The 21,632-nt window shown below is 34.3% G+C and overlaps 1 pseudogene; it reads right to left on the bottom strand.

Annotated features, from left to right (window-relative positions):
* Positions 1-5,687: 5,687 nt before the first annotated feature.
* On the bottom strand, positions 5,688-6,873 carry LOC123591848 (annotated as a pseudogene).
* Between the last annotated feature and the right edge of the window lie 14,759 nt (positions 6,874-21,632).

Below are 21,632 nucleotides of genomic sequence, written 5' to 3'. Positions count from 1 at the left end.
TGTCACATTAGGTCCTGCAAATCATCTCTAATAATCAAATACTATTTAAGTGCCACCATTGTTCACCAGTGCAACATGCTCTAAGGAATTTGTCCATTTTATCTAAGTTGTCAATTTAAGATTATGCACTTTTAATAATATTCCTTTTTTGTCCTTTTAATATCTGTAAAATCTGTAGTTATATCACCTCTCTCAGGCCTTATATTTGTAATATGTGGCGTCTCCTTTCTTTCTTGATTTTCTGTAAGAACCAACTTTTATCTGTTGTTCTCTTATGTCAATTGATTCTATAATGATTTTTATTCTTATTTTCTATTTGCTTTGGATTTGATTGACTTTCCCTTTCCCCCCCTCCCCCCAGTTTTAGGGGAAAAATGAAAACATTTATTAGAGATTTTTCTGCTATTTTTATGGCTATTTTATTTTAGTGCTATAAATTTTCATCCAAATATGGTTTTAGCTGCATCCAACCTATTTTGACATGTTGTGCTTTCTACTCAATTCAAAATCCTTTAAATATCTCTCTTGATTTCTTCACTGACCCATGTTTTATTTAGATTTTCATTAGTTTCCGTATATTTGGAGAATTTTCTGATGTATGTTGTTACGCTAATTTTATTGCGGTTAGAATTCATACTTTGTAGGATATGAATTACTTTATGGCCCATAATATATTTTGTTTTATTATGCATATTTCATGTATTTTTCCATTATGTATACATGTATTTTACACATCTATTATCTATTTATCTATCATCCATCTTTACAGTTAAATACACACACACACACACACACACAAACACACACACACACACACACACTGAAGGGTTTGGACAAGGTTTCCATTATAAAAATTTGATATATTAAACACATTTTCCACTTTTTTCTTCTTTTCAAACAAAAAACCCCAGGGGCGCCTGAGTGGCTCAGTCAGTTAAGCGTCTGACTTCGGCTCGGGTCATGATCTCACAGTTTGTGGGTTCGAGCCCCGCACCGGGCTCTGTGCTGACAGCTCGGAGCCTGGAGCCTGCTTGGATTCTGTGTCTTCCTCTCTCTCTGACCCTCCCCCCGTTCATGCTCTGTCTCTGTCTCAAAAATAAATAAAAATTTTAAAAAAATGTGAAAATCTCTCCTAATCTTAAAAAAAAACCCACCCCACCAAAACAATTCAAGGGAATTACTCCAGATCAAATGATGTAACTCTGATATACTTATATTTAATAAGTGCATGATATTCCGTTAACTGATGGATTTTCACTTGGCTTTAATTATTTTTGCCACCATTAATGCTGCATTCCACACTGTGCCTTTCTTTTCACAGTATGCCTTTAATATTGTATATTCTTTCAAAATGGTTCTTTAATTTATGAAAGATAGGAATTGTAGAAATAGAATTTCTTAGTCAAAGTATACATATACTTTTAAATAGAATTTCTATGTCAAAGTATACATATACTTTTAAAATGTATATACATATATACATATACTTTAAAATTGATTACTTGCCAAAAAGCTTTAGCAATTTAAATTTTCACGTGTGCTGTAGGAAAAGTAGCCTTGTCCTCATGATCCCAGTCAGCAACAGGTGAAAAAGTTTTTTTCAAAATTGACCGTTTGATTAGTGTAAATTTTTACTTCAATTTGAATCTTTCGGCATTAGACAATGAATGCAGTTGACAATCATATATTCTTCACGAAACAAGTGTTAATATTCTCTAAATTGTATTTCTACTTTTTGCTAATTTCTATTTAGATTTATTCATTTGTATTATTAAGTTATAAGAGGTCTTTGCTTTAGAAATCATCCCTTTGTCTGTCAGTGGTACACATTTCCTTTCAACATTATTTGACTTATGAATTTTTTCAGTGGTATCTTTTGCCAATCAAAATGGTTAATAAAGTTGGCTTGTATTAATCAAATAAGCTTCTTTTCTTTTGTCCCCGTCTTTAAATTCTTAAGTATGCAAATTTGTCTCCTTTATATTATCTTGGTCTTAGATATTTTCTAATAAGGTTTTACTTGTTTATTTTTATTCCTAAAATTTTAAACCATTTTGAAGGTAACCCATTTGTTTTATGAATAAAAAAGAAAACTTTTTCATTTGAGTTTTTTCATGTGTAACTAAAACATTTATTAAATAAACCATGATTTTCCTACTGAACTGAAATTTCTCCACTTCTATACTACAAGCAAAATAAAACATTATATAATAATAAAGACTATTTATTAGTCTGTACTTTCATAATCTTTTCTGGTGATCATTTTATCTTCTCATTCTAATACCATATTAATTTTATTCCATTGATAATATGTTTTGATATTATATAAAACAAGTTTCTATTCATGTTTTTTTTTTTCATTTATGTGTTGCACATTCATGAAATTTAATTCTTCCATATTAACTTAGAGTTAATTTGTATAATTTAAAAATGTAAAAAGTTGATTCTAATTGGACCTGCATTAAACTTATATATTAAGAGTGAATAAATTGATATTTTATGATATGATACATTACATTCATAATGGCGTTTATTCCAGGGCAGTCATATTGATAGCTTTAATAGTAGAAGCTGATTGCTACTGTAAATATTGTCAATGGACTTTTGTTTGCTTGTATCCTTTACCCAAGTTACTAAATATTCTTACTAAGTCTATTAGATTCTTATTAGATTTTATCGTGTTCTAGGTACATAATAATTTTGTCAGGAAGAAAATACCATATTTCATTGACTCCATTTAAATGCGTGTCATTATTTTAAGTATTTTTATGTTATGTGTTATGTATTTTTATTTAAAAAATGTGACTGGTTAAACTATGGACAATATTAAGATGCCTGTCATTGTAAGGCACACGCACATTTCAAAGATGTAAAAACTTGAAAAGATATGGGTTTCATAATTTCTAATTACAGTAGTTTCATAACTTCAGTCTGATAATCCAATTACTTTACTATTATGGCGTTTTTAAGATGGCAGTGAAATGTTGAATATCAGTGATGAAAGGGAGCGTCTTTTTTGATTTTAATTTATTCCAGGTGTTTTACTGTTTAATATAATTGTATTTCTTTAGATTTTTTTTATCATACTTTAGTAGTTCACCATATTTGTATTTTACTTTAAATTTTTTAGAAGTTACTGATTTTTATCTGGTGATAGTTTATCTATTAATCAAAACCCATATAAAATCTTCCTTTCTTTAATTTGTTGGTACAACAAAATCAGGCTATATTTCATATATATATTTCTATATCTGTATACATTTTTTATCTATCATTACTTTATTACTAATGTATCATTTATCTATCATCTGTCTACCATCTACCTACATATCTATTATCATCATGATCTATCTATCCTTTATATCTATTATCTACACCTTTCTATAATTGGAATAAATCTTGGTTGACCATAGTATAATTTTTGGTTATTTTGTTGGATTCTAATTGAAATTGTCTAACTACATTCATCAGTCAATAATTGAAACAAAAATTAAACAGTTTGCCTTAATGTTTTAATCAGATTTTTGTCCAATATTAGGATGTCATCATAAAATTCATCAGGGAGAGTTTTTTTTTATTATTTTTTATTTAGATAATTGAAATCTTTTTTTTTTTTTTTTAATTTTTTTTTTCAACGTTTATTTATTTTTGGGGACAGAGAGAGACAGAGCATGAATGGGGGAGGGGCAGAAAGAGAGAGGGAGACACAGAATCGGAAGCAGGCTCCAGGTTCTGAGCCATCGGCCCAGAGCCCGACGCGGGGCTCGAACTCACGGACCGCGAGATAGTGACCTGGCTGAAGTCGGACGCTTAACCGACTGCGCCACCCAGGCGCCCCTAGATAATTGAAATCTTAATGAGATTATTGCTTTACCATGGTTGGTTGTAATCTGGTCCTTTTGCCTTTTTATTTATTTATTTATTAAAATTTTTTTTTTTAAGTTTATTTATTTTTGAGATGGAGAGAGACAGAGCATGAACAGGGGAGGGGCAGAGAGAGAGGGAGACACAGAATCCAAAGCAGGCTCCAGGCTCTGAGCTGTCAGCACAGAGCCCGACGTGGGGCTCGAACTCAGACTATGAGATCATGACCTGAGCCAAAGTCGGACGCTTAACCGACCGAGCCACCTAAGCGCTCCTCCTTTTGCCTTTTTAATCATAGATCTTATTTGCTTACCAAATGTTATGTGGAAATTAATATATGTAAGTTTTCCACATTTTGAATTTTCAAAATTTTGTCTAACCCTTGTTTGTAGCTCTAGATCTTCACATTTTGTTGTGGAATTGTGCTAGACTATCCATAAAGTTATGCTAAGTATGCATTAGTATTCATATCTTCCTTCTGATTTTTAACCTTATATATTTTTTGTTTATTTTGTATTAATTTATGCTTTTGGGAAATTATTAATTTGAATTTTTTAAAAATATCAACTTTGAGATTTATTTATCTTTTGAAATTTATTTTTCTTAATAAAATCATGTTCTAATACTTTTAATTAATTTTATAGTTTTAAAATGTTATAATGAGCAGGAGTTGCTTTATTTTTTGTTCTGTTTATTTCTGAAAATAATGAATATATTTGTGGATGAATAATTCTTTGATTTCTTCTGTGTATAGCTTTTTTATGAATTGTCATGAAGTGTGTCTATTTCAATGAATATGTATTTCTTCAATTCCAAACAGTTATATTTGGATTCACTGTTTAATTCTTTATATATGGTGTTAGTAGATTATTTTTATAGAATTTGGACTATAAATGCTATTAGAGAAACATAATGGTTCCCAACTCCTCCTCCATAGCTGATAACTCAAGAGAGACAGAAAAATTTCTTAGAGAAAATTATTTTCTTTTCATAAAAATGGGAATTTTTCTTCTAAATCATGCTTTTAAAATCTTGACTTTGGGCTATTTTGTCAGCTTCATGCATTTTTACCACTTGGATCCTGACACTTCAATACCCTTCTCCATATGGACGTTTAATCCAAGCCCCTGTAACCTATAACTCAACACCTTGCCACTCTTTATCCTCCTTTCTTTGCTTTCCTGGGAATCCACAAGTTATAGGTGGGGTTATTTATGTTCATTTCTGATTATTCTGTATCTCTGATACCTTGTGATTGCCCATATTTTAACCTTTACTCTTAGCTATATGTTCAAAAGAATATTTGTGAGATTTTATCCGTTTTTAATTTTTTAATGTATTTTCCTATAGTATAGAAACGCTATTATCTTGTGTCTCAATTGATCCTTGTATTATTATATCATGCCCTCACTTATTTTATTCACTATTGTATCATAAAATTTCAATTCTTACTTGAGGTTTTGTAGTGTTTTATGCACACTGGGGTATAATAATTAGCAGTATTATGCTATCAGTTTTATGGAAGACTAAAGAATAGATTTATTATAGCATAAGATTTATTATATTGGGTTATATTTATGTACAAATGAATTTATGAGAAGTACACTTTCATTTTCTTTACTGAGATGTCTCCCACAAGAAGTTAAATAAGAATCAAGGAAAGAAATAAGCTCATTAAGGTGCAATGCAAGTAAATTGAAAAAGGAGCTGAGACATATAACTGAAATATAGATTATTAAAAGATAAATAAAATTATAAGCATTAACAGAAATGTTTAGCACCACACCTTTTATTTAATTTCATTTATTGACTGCTATTTTATTTTACTTCTTTAAGAATGCTGCAACTCTTTTGATTGAGTCACTGAGGCTTTTTTTACTTATTTCTCAGTGTATAAATAAATGGATTTAATGTAGGTGAAACAGAAAAAGTGAGTAGTGAAACTGCTTTATGAATAGTCACTTTCTCTTTTGCTGTAGGAGTCATATAAATGAACATGCATGTGCCATAGGTGATGAAAACTACAGTCATGTGGGAAGAACAGGTGTAAAAGGCCTTTTTTCTTTGCTGAACAGATGGAAATCCTAAAATTGTTTTGATAATATAAGATAGAACTACATATATAAAGGTCAAAATGGGGGTCAGCACAGATTAAAACAGTTTGTTTCATGAGCCATGTGTCTGAACATGCTATCTTTAGGAGGGGAGAAGCATCACAGAGAAAACGATCAATAAAATTTGAGTCACAGAATTTCAGATTTAGCCCCAGACTAACTGGGGAGGTTATGACCAACAATCCAGCCAACAAGCAGGAAAAAATAAGACTGCTGCAGACTCCTCTGCTCATGATGGTTACCCAATGCAAGGGTTTGCAGATGGCCACATAGTGGTCATAGGACATGATGGCCAGCAAGAAAAATTCTCTTACTGCAAAGAGGTCAGTAAAAAACACTTGGATGACATAAACATAATAGGTAATGACCTTGTCACCTGTTGCTATGTTATACAAGTACCTGGAAATACAGGCAGTGGTGAATGAGATCTCCAAGAAGGAGAAATTTTGTAAAAAAAAAAAAAAAAAAAAGTACATGGGTGTTTTAAGGTAGGGATCCACAAAAGTGAGTGTGATGATGGTCCCGTTACACTCAGCATGTAGGTAAAAAATAGATAAAAATCAGAACTTGCAGCTCAGGGTCATCTGTCCCAGAAAATGAATGTTGTTACTGTAGAGTTTTTAATCACCGATGTCTTCTTTTTTTTTTTAAATTTTTTTTTTCAACGTTTATTTATTTTTGGGACAGAGAGAGACAGAGCATGAACGGGGGAGGGGCAGAGAGAGAGGGAGACACAGAATCGGAAACAGGCTCCAGGCTCTGAGCCATCAGCCCAGAGCCTGACGCGGGGCTCGAACTCACGGACCGCGAGATCGTGACCTGGCTGAAGTCGGACGCTTAACCGACTGCGCCACCCAGGCGCCCCAATCACCGATGTCTTCTGTCCAATCTGCATGCCTGATAATTCAGAGAGATTATTGTATAGATAAAATCTAATTTAATCAGCTATACTCTACCTTCACTACATTTTCATATTATATTTTAATTATTTGTTTCATGTTTTTATCTAAATTCTAGTTAGTTAACATATAGTGTAGTATAGTTTCTGGAGTAGAATTTAGTGATTCATCACTTACATGTAACACCCAGTGCTTGTCACAAAAAGTGCCTTCCTTAATACCCATCACCCGTCTAGCTCATCTCCCTGTGCACCTCTCCTCCAGCAACCTTCACTTTGTTCTCTGTAGTTTTGTGGTTTGTCTGTCTCTCTCCTTTCTCCTATGTTCATCTGTTTTGTTTCTTAAATTCCACGTATGAGTGAAATCATATGGTATTTGTCTTTCTCTGGCTGATTTATTTCACTTAGGATAATACACCCTAGCTCCATCCATGTTATTGCAAATGTTGATTTCATTCTTTTTGTTGGTTGAGGAATATTCCTGTGTGTGTGTGTGTGTGTGTGTGTGTGTGTGTGTGTGAGATATAATACATCACATCTTCTTTATCCATTCATGAATTGATGGACATTTGGGCTCTTTCCATAATTTGGCTATTATTGACAATGCTGCTATAAACATCAGGGTGCATTTGCCTCTCTGAATCAGTATTTTTGTATCATTTGGGTAAATACCTAGTAGTGCAATTGGGTGGTATGGTTGTTCTATTTTTAACTCTTTGAGGAAACTCCATACTGTTTTCCAGAGTTGTTGCACCAGTTTGCGTATATTTTAAATCACAATATGGATGTGATTAGATTATCTGCTGATGTGGTGTGATTTCATGGATAGCAAAAATGTAATTTGGCTCCCCGAAATTCTTTCCTGGTCAGAAGTAAGTAAAAAAACCGCATTATTAAAATTGTGCTTTTAGTTAACAGTTTGGTCCTTATCCAAATGATAATACATGGTATATAATTTGAATTCATTCTAGAGTCTTGACCAGAATTTGGAGTCTCCTCTTTGGTTTTATAATAAGACTTTTTTTCTTTGTTTTTGTTTTTAGATAAATGTATTTTCTCTCATGATTCATGCTAAATCTTCCTTATGCATTCCTCTATCATTCTTGTTTTCTTTCTACATTTCTCAATTAATGTGCAAGCTATTATGCAGAATACAGCCTTTTAAACAGAATTTTCTTGTATAAATTTATGAAATGCTTTAATAAATTAACCTAAAAATTATACACATGATTTTTGGTTATCTTTTTGCCTGTTTTGATTCCTTGGACCTACTCATTCCTCTTCACCTCTGACCATATACTCTGTCATGGTCTTCTCCACAATTCCTACAATTTTATGTAACATCTGTCGCTTAATGAAAACTCAATTTCTATTTTTGGTAATGGATTTTTTCTGACTAATCTACTGAATTTACTATCAAACATATCTACTTTTTATTGAAGCCCTGACCAAACATATCTGTTTGTAGAAATCACACGTATTTCCATTTCAATGTGCCTAAAACAGAAATCATGATTTTTCACATGGTATGCACCCTCCCCTCTTTCCCTGTGTGCTAACAGGTTCCATTTGTTAACAAGCATTCAGTGCCAGGTATTACTAAGCACTTCTTTTGTAGACTTTGTCCCATGTGCCCCAACCTAACTGAGAAGCGTAATTATCACTGATTTCCAGTTGAAGTACCACTTCCCCTGGCAAGTTTTTTGCAATTCTTACGGCTATTTTAGCCTACACACCCACTCTTGTGCTCATATAACAAGCAAAACTTGCCACTATGTTAATGTTTAGTGGGAGAATATATTTGTTGAGATTGTCTTTTTTACTGTTATAGCAGTGACATCTAGCACAGTTCCACATATATTGTCAATCTCTGAAGAATATTTTCTGAGTAAATTTATCCCAAATTTTTGGCACACACCAACAAAACTATTTTTTCATACTTGGACTTAAATTGATATTGCTCTGATGCTTAATATGCTTATTAAATTTTCTATATTTCTGACTCTAGAAATCTTTTTTATTTTTAAAGAGGACTATTTTTTTTTTTCAACGTTTTTATTTTATTTTTGGGACAGAGAGAGACAGAGCATGAACGGGGGAGGGGCAGAGAGAGAGGGAGACACAGAATCGGAAACAGGCTCCAGGCTCCGAGCCATCAGCCCAGAGCCTGACGCGGGGCTCGAACTCAAGGACCGCGAGATCGTGACCTGGCTGAAGTCGGACGCTTAACCGACTGCGCCACCCAGGCGCCCCAAAGAGGACTATTTTTATTAAGTCACATTGCGAGGTGATCTTTAGAATTGTGACGAAAGTAATAACTGCCTTCCCTTCCTTTTGGTTTTTCAAAAAGGTAAATGTATTTTTATTGATACTGTGTTTCTATCATCATTGTTGTCCATTAATGCAATGTTGAATCTAGAGACCATGATTTTTTTTTTTGATGCTGAGTTTATGTCAAAAGCTGCTCCACAGTAATTTTCTCAGGCATTGAGAAATAATTACTAAAGTGGAGGCTTGAATGTTTCGAATTTTTAATCAGTGTTTCAATGCTTACAATCTCACATCAGTGAGTGAAAGCAATTCCACTTGGGACCACAATTTATTTCTTTGTAAACAATTTTTCTTCATTTTTAAAAAATAATCACATCATTAAAGTTATGCTTTTGTTTTTATTTTACAATATGAGGTCGATTGTATAGCTGATGTTATTTCTGGATATTTTATTCATACTGAGATAGGCAAAAAGTCCCATCTGGAGGTTTGCCATTACATACTGTTAAATCCACAGGGTGATGGTCACCAATCCATAACGAAATGCTAAAGATGAAGTCAAGGTTTCACTTTTTCCAGATGACCTGATATTATACATGGAAAATCAGATAGACTCCACCAAAAGTCTGCTAGAACTGATACATGAATTTAGCAAAGTTGCAGGATACAAAATCAATGTACAGAAATCAGTTGCATTCTTATACACTAATAATGAAACAACAGAAAGACAAATTAAGAAACTGATCCCATTCACAATTGCACCAAGAAGCATAAAATACCTAGGAATAAATCTAACCAAAGATGTACAAGATCTGTATGCTGAAAACTATAGAAAGCTTATGAAGGAAATTGAAGAAGATATAAAGAAATGGCAAAACATTCCGTGCTCCTGGGTTGGAAGAATAAATATTGTCAAAATGTCAATACTACCCAAAGCTATCTACACATTCAATGCAATCCCAATCAAAATTGCACCAGCATTCTTCTCAAAGCTAGAACAAGCAATCCTAAAATTCATATGGAACCACAAAAGGCTCCAAATATCCAAAGGAATTTTGAAGAAGAAGACCAAAGCAGGAGGCATCACAATCCCAGACTTTAGCCTCTACTACAAAGCTGTCATCATCAAGACAGCATGGTATTGGCACAAAACCAGACACATAGACCAATGGAATAGAATAGAAACCCCAGAACTAGACCCACAAAAGTATGACCAACTAATCTTTGACAAAGCAGGAAAGAACATCCAATGGAAAAAAGACAGTCTCTTTATCAAATGGTACTGGGAGAACTGGACAGCAACATGCAGAAGGTTGAAACTAGACCACTTTCTCACACCATTCACAAAAATAAACTCAAAATGGATAAAGGACCTGAATGTGAGACAGGAAACCATCAAAACCCTAGAGGAGAAAGCAGGAAAAGACCTCTCTGACCTCAGCCGCAGCAGTTTCTTACTTGACACATCCCCAAAGGCAAGGGAATTAAAAGCAAAAATGAACTACTGGGACCTTATGAAGATAAAAAGCTTCTGTACAGCAAGGAAACAATCAACAAAACTAAAAGGCAACCAACGGAATGGGAAAAGATATTTGCAAATGACATATCGGACAAAGGGCTAGTATCCAAAATCTATAAAGAGCTCACCAAACTCCACACCTGAAAAACAACCCAGTGAAGAAATGGACAGAAAACATGAATAGACACTTCTCTAAAGAAGACATCCAGATGGCCAACAGGCACATGAAAATATGCTCAACATCGCTCCTTATCAGGGAAATACAAATCAAAACAACACTCAGATATTACCTCATGCCAGTCAGAGTGGCCAAAATGAACAAATCAGGAGACTATAGGTGCTGGCGAGGATGTGGAGAAACAGGAACCCTCTTGCACTGTTGGTGGGAATGCAAACTGGTGCAGCCTCTCTGGAAAACAGTGTGGAGGTTCCTCAAAAAATTAAAAATAGACCTACCTTATGACCCAGCAATAGCACTGCTAGGAATTTACCCAAGGGATACAGGAGTACTGATGCACAGGGGCACTTGTACCCCAATGTTTATAGCAGCACTCTCAACAATAGCCAAATTGTGGAAAGAGCCTAAATGTCCATCAACTGATGAATGGATAAAGAAATTGTGGTTTATATACACAATGGAGTACTACGTGGCAATGAGAAAGAGTGAAATATGGCCCTTTGTAGCAACGTGGATGGAACTGGACAGTGTGATGCTAAGTGAAATGAGCCATACAGAGAAAGACAGATACCATATGTTTTCACTCTTATGTGGATGCTGAGAAACTTAACAGAAACCCATGGGGGAGGGGAAGGAAAAAGAAAAAAAGGGGTTAGAGTGGGAGAGAGCCAAAGCATAAGAGACTCTTAAAATCTGAGAACAAACTGAGAGTTGATGGGGAGGTGGGAGGGAGGGGAAGGTATGTGGTGGGTATTGAAGAGGGCATCTTTTGGGATGAGCACTGGGTGTTGTATGGAAGCCAATTTGACAATAAATTTCATATATTAAAAAAATAAAAAAAGAAAAAAAGAAAAAAAATAGCACATTAAAAAATAAAAAAGAAATGCTGACTCAGGCTCATGGTTTGCTTGAAAACTAGAACACTTCCAGAGAATCTGGGGACATAGTCAACAAATGTATAAGATTAAATTCAGCAGTAGTGGAGAATGATTGCTGCATTCTACCTACTTCTCTCTCATCCTTTCTCTTCATCTCTCAGGCTACATATACATCACTATATACCCTTAGCTCAACATGCTATAGGCATTAATGCTCAAAACATTTTTTTTTCTCATAAGATATTACACAGCATTAAAATTGGAATCCAGAAACTGAGAGTGAGATATAACCAATTGATTTCAGTTTACCTTTCAATAAATATTTGAAAGGAGGCAGAGATTTTTATTGAGTGATATTTCTGTACCCGGATTTAGAGTGATAAAGGGAGAAATACACACACACACACACACACACACACACACACACACACACTGGGTGTTTTAATTTTACAAGATGAGGTTGATAGTATAGCTGATGTTATTTCTGGATATTTCTTATATTAGGATTTTTATTTATATATCCACCAATTTACTCTTGAAAAAACTCATATATTTTTGGAGGCTTTATAAAATATATGTTATAACTTACATATCTGATTTTAATACAGGCAAGTGAAAAATTTTCTTCTCAGAGAAAAATATGGCCAAATTTTCACAAAGGGAAATATTACTAATTTTGCAAAATTTATCATACTTACTTTTATGTCAGACGATAATAATTTAAGTTGTTTGAATATGGTAATTCTTAAAGACAGTTGAAATGGTAGGTTTGATGAAGATTTTCTTGGGAACTTTTCATTTTTGCTAATGCATCCACATTTACTCTCATGGGTTCTGTGAACATGTAGGAAAATGAGATTGCTGTGTCCAACAAATTGGATTGGTTTTCTCATAGAAGGCCTAAGAAATACTATCTTTTACATTTTAACATTTAAAAGGGGGATAATGATCTTAATGGTAGTGCAATGCTAGAAGCTCTCACCTCTTTTGAAAGAGTTGGTATTTCAATATCCCTGGACAGGGACAGATACCTTGACACACGCCCCCCCCCCAACCTTTTTTTTTTGCTCTACCTGCAAATAAATGAATAAACAGAAGGTCCTTGGTGATTTGCCCTGAAAAGTCCCTAATGAATCTTTGGAATAATTTTATTTAGTGAAAACAAATAACGAACAAGGGCTGCTTTGGCTCCAGTGTCCTTAGAGACAAGAGGACAAGCATCAGGTTATTTAGTTCATTTTCTTAGCTTTCTTAGTAGCTTTACTGAAGGAAACTAAACATATAATAAATTGCTCATATTTGCAGTGTACAACTTGATAAGTTTTGTGAAAACATTAAGACAATCAAAAGAGTGAACATGTCCATCACCCCTAAAAATGTTCTTGCTCGTCTTTGTAATCCCTTGTGCCTTCTGTGTGTTCCTCCAGGTCTTAGGCAACCACTGATAAGTTGTCTGTAACTACAGATTAGTTTGATTTCTTGTAGAAGTTTAAGTAAATACAATAATGCAAGATTGTTTCTGAGAGAATGAATATACTGAGAATGAATTTAATAATCCCTGTTTTTATGTGTTAATTCTTTCCTTTTTATTTCTGAGCAGTATTTCAATGTTGTTGGATCTGTCGGGTCTTTCAGTTTGTGAATATTACAAATAAAGCTATTGGAAATAATTGTGTAATAGTAGATTAGTAGTATGGAAATATACTTTCATTTCTCTTCAGTAAATACTTTGGAATGAAGTAGGGTGGTTCGTTAGTTTATAAGTTAGGCGTGCATTTAACTTTTAAAGAATCTGTCAAACTTTTCTAACATTCCTTTAGCATTTTACATTCCCTTTATTTGTATGAGAGTTCCAGTTGCTTTACATTAATGCCAACCCTTAGCGTGATGAGTCTTTTTATTTTTTAAATGTTTATTTTTGAAAGAGAGAGACAAAGTATGAGTGGGGGAGGGGCAGAGAGAGAGGGAGACACAGAATCTGAGGCAGGCTCCAGGCTCTGAGCTGTCAGCACAGAGACCAATGTGGGGCTCAAATTCACAGATGTTGGAGGCTTAACTGAACCACCCAGGTGCCCTGATGAGTCTTTAATTTTGGCATTTTAGTAGGTGTGTAGTAACATCTCACTGTTGTTTTGATTTATAATTCCTTAATTACATAAGATGTTGTACATTTTTAATATGCTTATTTGACATTTGCCTTTTTTTATTTTAATTTTTTAAAATTTACGTCCAAATTAGCATTTAGTGAAAAAATGATTTCAGGAGTAGAGTCCTTAATGCCCCTTACCCGTTTAGCCCATCTCCCCTCCCACAAGCCCTCCAGCAACCCTCAGTTTGTTCTCCATATTTATGAGTCTCTTCTGTTTTGTCCCCCTCCCTGTTTTTATATTATTTTTGTTTCCCTTCCCTCATGTTCATCTGTTTTGTCTCTTAAAGTCCTCATATGAATGAAGTCATATAATTTTTGTCTTTCTCTGATTACTAACTTCACATAGCATAACCCTCCAGTTCCATCCATGTAGTTACAAATGGCAAGATTTCATTATTTTTGATTGCCAAGTAATACTCCATTGTGTATATATACCACGTCTTTATCCATTCATCCAGCGATGGACATTTGGGCTCTTTCTGTACTTTGGCTATTGTTGATAGTGCTGCTATAAACATGGGGTGCATGTGTCCCTTCGAAACAGCACACCTGTATCCCTTGGAAAAATGCCTATTAGTGCAATTGCTGGGTCATAGGGTAGTTCTATTTTTAGTTTTTTGAGGAACCTTCATACTGTTTTGCAGAGTGGCTGCACCAGCTTGCATTGCCACCAACAATGCAAAAGAGATCCTCTTTCTCCACATCCTCGCCAACATCTGTTGTTGCCTGAGTTGTTAATGTTAGCCATTCTGACAGGTGTAAGGTGGTAGCTCATTGTGGTTTTGATTTGTATTTCCCTGTTGATGAGTGATGCTGAGCATTTTTTCATGTGTTGGTTGACCATCTGGATGTCTTCCTTGGAGAAGTGTCTAGTCATGTCTTTTGCCCATTTCTTGACTAGATTATTTGTTTTTTTTGGTGTTGAGTTGGATAAATTCTTTATAGATTTTGGATACTAACACTTTATCTGATATGTCATTTGCAAATATCTTCTCCCATTCTGTTGGTTGCCTTTGAGTTTTGCTGATTGTTTCCTTCACTGTGCAGAAGCTTTTTATTTTGATGAGGTCCCAGTAGTTCATTTTTGCTTTTGTTTCCCTTGCCTCCGGAGACGTGTTGAGTAAGAAGTTCCTGTGGCCAAGATCAAAGAGGTTTTAGTCTGCTTTCTCCTCGAGGATTTTGATGGCTTCCTGTCTTACATTAAGGTCTTTCATCCATTTTGAGTTTATTTTGTGTATGGAGTAAGAAAGTGGTCCAGGTTCATTCTTCTGTGTGTCGCTATCCAGTTTTCCCAGCACCACTTGCTGAAGAGACTGTTTTTATTCCATTGGGTATTCTTTCCTGCTTTGTCAAAGATTAGTTGGCCATATGTTTGTGGGTCCATTTCTGGGTTCACTATTCTGTTCCATTGATCTGAGTGTCTGTTTTTGTAACAGTACCAAACTGTGTTGATGATTACAGCGTTGTAATACAGCTTGAAGTCTGGGATTATTATGCCTCCAGCTTTGGTTTTCTTTTTCAAGATTGCTTTGGCTATTCGTGGTCTTTTCTGGTTCCATACAAATTTTAGGATTATTTGTTGTAGCTCTGTGAAGAATGCTGGTGTTACTTTGATAGGGATTGCGTTGAATATGTAGATTGCTTTGGGTAGTTTCGACATTTTAACAATATTTGTTCTTCCTATCCAGGAGCATGGAATCTTTTTCCATTTCTTTGTGTCGTCTTCAATTTCTTTCATCAGCTTTCTACAGTTTTCAGTGTATAGATTTTTCACCCCTTTGGTTAGATTTATTCCTAGGTATTTTATGGGTTTTGGTGCAACCGTAAATGGGATCGATTCCTTGATTTCTCTTTCTGTTGCTTCATTGTTGGTGTAAAGGAATGCAACCGATTTCTGTGCATTGATTTTATATCCTGCAACTTTGCTGAATTCATGAGTCAGTTCTAGCAGTTTTTTGGTGGAATCTTTTGGGTTTTCCATATAGAGTATCATGTCATCTGCAAAGAGTGAAAGCTTGACCTCCTCTTGGCTGATTTGGATGCCTTTTATTTCTTTGTGTTGTCTGATTGCAGAGGCTAAGACTTCCAATACTATGTTGAATAACAGTGGTGAGAGTGGACATCCCTGTCTTGTTCCTGACCTTAGGGGGAAAGCTCTCAGTTTTTCCCCATTGAGGATGATATTAGTGTTGGGTCGCTCGTATATGGGTTTTATGATCTCGAAGTATGCTCCTTCTATCCCTACTTTGTTGAGGGTTTTTATCAAGAAAGGATGCTGTATTTTGTCAAATGCTTTCTCTGCATCTATTGAGAGGATCATATGGTTCTTGTCCTTTCTTTTATTGACGTGATGAATCACGTTAATTGTTTTGCAGATATTGAACCAGCCCTACATCTCAGGTATAAACCCTGCTTGGTCGTGGTGAATAATTTTTTTAATGTATGTTGGATCCGGGTGACATTTGCCTATCTTTTTTGGTGGGGTGTTCGTGTATGTCCTTTGCCCATTCTTAGATTGGCTTCTTTTCCAATCTAAGAGACAGGACAAGAATGGGAGAGGAGCAGAGGGAAGGAGGGAGGGAGGGAGAGAGAGGGAGAGAGAATCCCAAGCAGGCTCCATGCTGAGTGTGGAGCCCAATGTGGGGATTGATCCCACGACCCTGGGATCATGACCTGAGCTGAAATCAGGAGGTGGACACTCAAATGAGTCACAAAAGTGCCCTTAGAATTTTAGCTTTTACATTTAATTCTATGACTCGTTTTGAGTAAATTTTATATATGCATGAGAAAGATGTCTGAATTCTTTTTTTTTTTTTTTTTGGCATATGGATATCCAGTTGTCTAGCATCATTTGTTGCAAATACTATTTTTTTTTAAATGATTTGTCATGGTACCTTGTTGTAAATCGGTTGACCATTATAGTGGATTGAATAGTGCCCCTGAAAAAGAGTTGTCCAAGTTCTAATCTGCAGAACCTGCAATTGTGACCTTCTTTGGAGAAAGCTCTTTGAAGATGCAATTAAACTAGAAATTTTGAGAAGACTCTAGTTCCAATGATTCCAATAATAAGAGAAGAATACACAGAGATACATAGGGAAGGAAGCCATGTGAAGATGGAGGCAGAGGTTAGAAACTATGCTGCTATAAGTGAAAGAATTCCAGGGGCTACTGGAAGCTGAAAGCAGTATGGAAGTATTCTCTCCTTTTTTTTCTTCCTAGGGACACAGTCTTTGCATGGGGAGGTTTTTTTTGGTTATTAGACAGTATTTTAGAATAAATTAAAATTTGCATAAAGATACATTATGGGAAGAGCATGAAAGGAGTAGTACAAGAACACACAGGAAAGATATGATAGCCAGGATTCCTGCAGAATGTGTGCGGGGGACATTTAAGATATTTTTGGTGTCTATTTTAGTTATGTTGCTTAGAGGACAATCATTTCTTATTTGTTCTGGAAACCTGTTTTTATCTTAACTTTTATATAATTTTATATTATTGTGGGAAAAAATGGAAGCAAAGAAGGGCCAGGAACTCCTGGGAGGGGGAAATAGGCCATAGAACACTCTTTACTGCCGATTAAAGTAGGGCAAAAGGAAGAACATTTGCCAAACACCTGACATTTAGGAGTCACTTTTATTTGCCTTATAGATCTTTGGGAGCTGACGTGATCTGACTAATCACTTTCAATGTTAATGGTCTAATATATCAATAAAAGATAGAGATTGTAAGAGTGAATGAAAAAACACGACCTCTGTGAGAAACTTCAAAGTCTTCTGTTCCATTCTTTCTTCCCCTTCACATATTCCTATATGTCGTTTACAAGGAACCAACTGTACATATACATTCAGATGAAGAGTAGGGGGATAAAGAAAACTATATCATGCTACCACTAATCAAAAGTAAGCTGGAGTGGCTATATTAACTTCTGCCCTAATTATTATTATTTCCTTCCATTTGCTTGCTTTGGTTTTGGTTCTTAAAGTGGAAGTTTAGGTTGTTGATATGAGATCTTTCTTATTTTTTAATATAGGTGTTTATTGCTATAAACTTCTCTGCAAGCCTGCTTGAACTATATCTTGTAAGTTTTGATATGTTGTGTTTTTTGCTTTCATTCATCTCAAAAAGTATTTTCTCATTTCTCATGTGATTTATTCTTTAATCTATTGGCTATTTAGGAATGTGTTGTTTACTAATTGTAATTTTTTCAAATTTTCTTCATTTGTTGATTTATAATTTTATTACATTATAGTTGGAGAACATAATTTGTGTCATTTAATCCTTTTTTTAATTCTTGTGATATTTTAGTATATGATCTGTCCTAGAGAATTTGCATATGTGTTTGAGAAGAACGTGTATCTTGATATTTGGTGGGTGTCAGGTTTAGTTGTTGTATAGTGTTACTCATATCTTCGATTTACTTGATAATCTTTTGCCTAGCTGTTCTATCCATTATTGAAAGTGGAGTATTGAGGTTTCTAACTATTATTTTTGAATTGTCGATTTCTTCTTTCATTTTGTGAGCTTTTGCTTCATATATTTTGGGGCTTTTTTGCTAAAGATATGTTCATAAATATCATGTCTTTCTGAAAGGATTTTATCATTATGAAATGTCATTCTTTGACTCTAGTAATAATTTTCATCATAGAGCCTCTTTTGTTTGATATTTAATATAGCCATGCCAGCTCTCTTTCAGGTGGTATATGTTTTTTCAGTATCTTACTTGGGCTTTGAATCTAAAGTTTGTGTCTTGTAGATAGTATTGAGTTAGATAATTTTTAAAAATGCATTCTGTCAATTTCTGCCTGTTGATTGAGGCTTTATTCCATTATATTTAATATAATAAATGATGAGGCAGGATTTATGTTTATAATTTTACTATTATGTGTCTGTCTTTTTTCTTCCTTAATTTGTTCATTAGTCCCTTTTTGCTTTAAATCAATATTTCTCTCTCTAAATATGTATATGTATATATGTATACATATACATATATGTATATGTAATACATACATATATACACATATGTATATAATATGTATACACATGTATATACATATGTATATAACATACATACATATGTATATAATATATACATACATATGTATATAATATATACGTACATATGTATATAATATATACATACATATGTATATAATATATACGTACATATGTATATAATATATACATATATATAATATGTATATGTATATATTATATATGTGTATATATACATATTTATATATTATATATTATATAATGTATATATGATACAGATATAATATGTATATCTATATGTATGTGTGTGTGTATATATATATATATATATATATATATATATATATCTCACATCTTTATCCATTCATCAGTCAATGGACATTATTGTAGATATTGCTGCTATAAACGTTAGGGTGCATGTATCCCTTTGAATTAGTATTTTTTTATTCTTTGGGCAAATGCCTAGTGCAATTGCTGGATCTATTTTTAGCTTTTTGATGAACCTCCATACTGTTTTCCAAAGTGGATTCACCAGTTTCATTCCTACCAACAGTGCAAAGGAGTTGCCCTTTCTCCACATCGCCACCAACACCTGTTGTTTCTTGTGTTGGTTGATTTTAGCCATTCTGACAGGTATGAGGTGATATTTCATTGTTTTTAAAAAATTTTTAATGTTTATTTTTGACAGAGAGAGAGATTGATTCAGAGCATGAGTGGGGAGGGGCAGAGAGAGAGGGAGACACAGAATCCAAAGCAGGCTCCAGTCTCTGAGCTGTCAGCACAGAGTCCGACATGGGACTTGAACTCACGAATTGTGCGATCATGACCTAAGCTGAAGTCCTACGCTTTACTGACTGAGCCACCCAGGCGCCCCTCATTGTAGTTTTGATTTGTATTTCTCTGATGATCAGCCATAAAAAAGAATGAACTCTTGACATTTGCAATGATGTGAATGGAGGTAGAGAGTATTATGCTAAATGAAATAAGTCAGTCAAAGACAAATAGCATACAATTTCACTCATGTGGAACTTAAGAAACAAAACAAATGAGCGTAGGGGAAAGAGGGGGGGGGGTGGGGGAGAGCCAGGCAAACCAAGCGAAAGAATCTTAACCATGGAGAACAAACTGATGGTTATCAGAGGGGAGGTGAGTGGGAGATGGGTTAAATAGATGATGGGGATTAAGAAGTATATTTGTTGTGATGAGCACTGGGTGTTGTATTGAAGGGTGAATCACTATATTGTACATTTGAAACTAATATGACACTTATGTTAACTAACTGGACTTTGAATAAAAACTTAAAAAATAAATATTTTTCTAGTATTCCCTTTTAATTCTTTTTTTTTCATTATATGTTTTAGATTTATTTTCTTAGTTGTCATCCTGGGAATTACAATGAGCATCTTAACTTTTGCACTCTAATTCCAATAAACCAAATTAATTTCAATAATATGCAAAACTGTTCAATACAGCTCAATACGTCTTACCTCAGTGCTACTATTATCCTAACATCATGTCTTCAGGCATAAAAAGCTTAGAATGCAATTTCATTATTGCTTTATGCAATTGTCTTCATTAAGATAGAAAAGAACTATAAACAAACATAATTTATACTATCCTTTTTATTTCCCTATGTATTTACCATTACTAGTGCTCTTCATTTCTTTGGATTAGTTATTGTCTAATGTCTTCATTTCAACTGGAAGATTTCCTTTTAGTGTTTCTTTTGGGCAGTTCTGTTAGCTACAAATTTTCTGGTTCTGTTTATCTGGGAAATTTCTTTAGATTTGTTGGGAACACATCTCAGCTTTCCTTTGAGAATGTCTATACAGGAATTCAGAGTGTAATTACAGTATAATGTCTTTTGCCAATTTTGGGAAGTTTCCAGCCTTATTTCTTCAAGTACTCTTTCAGTTCTACACTCGTTCTCCTCTTTTGGAAATCTGATTGTAGGGATATTAACTGTTTTATTATTACCCTAACGGTCCCTGAGACTCTCTTCAGTTATTTTTCTGTGTTTTCTTCCTATTTTTCAAATTGAGTAAATTATATCAGTCTGTCCTCAGATCTCCAGTTCTCACCTCTGTGATCACTACTCTAGAATTAAGCCCATCCAGCAAGTTTTTCACCTTGACTATTTATTTATAATACTATAATTTACATTTGATTTAAAGAGATTTAAAAACATTTTTTTGTGTGTTTGGTTGTAGAGAATTTGTTGCTTGTTGAGGTAATTCCATGATGGCTTTTTAAAAATTATTGTCAGATAAATCCATATCTGACTCATTTCAATGTTAATATTTGCTGCCTCTTCACATTTGTGTTGTAATTTTCCTGGTTGTTGGTGCAACAAGTGATTTTCTTGTTATATCCTGGACATATTGGGTATTGTATTATAAGACTCTGGAGCCATTTTATTCTTTTTTTTTTTTTTTTTTTTTTTTTGCAGGCAGTTTCCTTGTTGAAGTGTAGCGTGAGGGCTGGGTGGATGTTCATGTAGTTTCACATTAAGCCCTGCCAGCACCAACCTGGTAAAATTGGTGCATTGAGTCATATTGCCTTATTGCTGACAAGTGGAGTGGAATTTCAGGTCCCATCAGCCCCACTGACACCTTCCCATTGGAAGAAGGGCAGTGAGTCTCATAGCCTCATTGCCTGAGTAAGGGTTTATGATTACCTCCCTGCTGGGCCTCATTGCCACCAGCGAAGTGAATGGGAGGTATAGTTCATAACCACTTTGTTGCTATAGCCTGTGGAGAATCCGCTCTT

This window comes from Leopardus geoffroyi, chromosome B4, assembly GCF_018350155.1.
Source record: "Leopardus geoffroyi isolate Oge1 chromosome B4, O.geoffroyi_Oge1_pat1.0, whole genome shotgun sequence".
NCBI classification, from domain to species: domain Eukaryota; kingdom Metazoa; phylum Chordata; class Mammalia; order Carnivora; family Felidae; genus Leopardus; species Leopardus geoffroyi.
The sequence above is the reverse complement of the archived record's forward strand: the minus strand, read 5'-3'. Positions and strand labels throughout refer to the sequence as shown.